Raw genomic sequence first — 2,064 nt, 5'->3', positions numbered from 1 at the left:
TCAGGTTTTTTAAAATCCATGACTAATGCAGTTTAAGATGCCCTAGAGCATCCCTGACATTTACAAGGAGGTTGTGATATGACTCTGGACTTACAGGAGACCTGTACCCCTTTACACCAACACTGGGACTGGTCTGGGACTTTAGACCAATACTGGATTCCCTAGACCATCTCAACTAGCACTGAACATCTATGTTTAAACAACTACACAGACCCTAAGCTGTCTGAAAGCTAGTACTCTTAGTTATGGAAGTGTCTGCAGAAGAAGCGTGGAAAGGAGACTACCAGATGAGATGATATCAAACTTTGAGACAGTCAGGGTTCAACTGAGTTGCATCTAGAGAGAGGCATAGTTCCACCTGAGATGTCCTAGGAAACCCAAGACATCCACGTGAGGCTAACAGATAGGGTTATCCTTCTTTTTAGGAAGGCCCAGATCTTAACTTCTCTGTCTTGAGGACGGTGTGGTTGTCTTGGACTGCCTGGAGGATCTCATATGGCACTGTAAGCCTTTGTGAGGGCAGCTCAGCTGCGATCTAGCTCTCCATTGACTAGTCCACACAGACCCCTATTTCTCAGACACCTAAAATTAAGTATGCACCTCTGGAGCTAAACCCAATTCTTAATTTGAGTGAAATGAATCTTATTTCTGGAAATCAATTGGTTGGCTATGAGTTTCAGGAATTGATTCATAAAATGATAACAATCTTAATTATTTGGTTTTGATTATTGATTATTTCAACATTTCTGCATGCACCTTCACAAACCTGGCACAATACTACACACATACTTTTTGGCTGTACAATTTAAGGCATTTTGTTTTCACCCTCTCTTAGTTTTTCACTGTTTTATTCTCCCTGCAAATTATTGATAAAATGGGCTGTTTCCCAAAGAGGTATATACATGTATGCAGCTGAGGTATCGTCAAACTTCTGCTGGCATTAGTTGGGCATTGATTCAGGGAAAAAAAGATATAATCTGGTAGAAAACAGTTGTTAAATGAAGTTTGCAGTTCTATCATGGTTTGTAAAGTCCAGCCTCTCAAGTAAATGCTTGAGCCTCTTCCAGCTGTTTGCTGCAGCACAAATGCCCAAACCTTTTCCATGTTAAAGGTAAAATTAGTTTAAATTTTACTGGTTGTCTGCAAGGGCGAGGCACTGAGCAATTGCAAATCCTATTAGCTTTGGAACAGGGCCTCGTACAAAATTGTCTCAGGGATCCCATATGATTGTAAAGTGCTTAGATACAGTCATTTGCATAGTAAAGGTAATCACAAGGGATTGAACTTTACTCATTTCTAATTTGGTCAATATTGCATTCAACCACTTCTCAGATACCTGGCAGGTGAATTGACTCATCTTATTTATCTACTGCTACATGATTACATACTACAGTGATGAACACAGTACAAACAGGTAGGTGGTCTGGAAAAGGAGAGATCTACTGGAATGACCTTTCTCGGTGTTGAGGATTTCCAGTGAAGTGAGGAATGATTTCAACCTCTACTAAAGAAAAATAGGGAAAGTGGGGAAAGACTTTGATAACTCAGATCTTTTCTGGGTACAGAGAAGATAGGGTAGGGTAGGGAAGAAATGAATATACATCTCTGTGGGCTCTGACCAGACTTTGGCAATTAATCCAGATTTTGTCATGTTTCTGTGGATTGGCAATCTTTCCAGGAAAATGGCATGCAACAGATGAAAGGCATCCTGAAGTCACTCAGAGATGATGCCCAGCAGAGCCACAGATCACTCAAGCAGCAAGCAGCATGGCTTAAGGAGTGGCAACAAGAAGGTATCACAAACAAAACAGCCTTCCCTTTCCCCAAACCACTTCTCTATTGAAACCACTAAGTTTTAATGAGTTTACTAGCCCTCTAGAAATGAGGGCAGGTAATTGCAACGTTACTTACAGGATTCAAGATCAAGTTTACCACATTTAACTCAGAAGAAAAGCCAATTATAATGGCTTAACTCACTGGAGATACTGTAATATGTAATGAAAATATACTTTTAAAAAAAAGAAAGAAAGGAAGAAAGAAAAAAGCAGTTTTTGATAAGCAGTT

The sequence above is a fragment of the Haliaeetus leucocephalus genome, unplaced genomic scaffold (genome assembly GCF_000737465.1).
Source record: "Haliaeetus leucocephalus isolate CR32 unplaced genomic scaffold, Haliaeetus_leucocephalus-4.0 Scaffold871, whole genome shotgun sequence".
Taxonomy (NCBI): Eukaryota; Metazoa; Chordata; class Aves; order Accipitriformes; family Accipitridae; genus Haliaeetus; species Haliaeetus leucocephalus.
Note: the sequence above shows the minus strand (reverse complement) of the source record.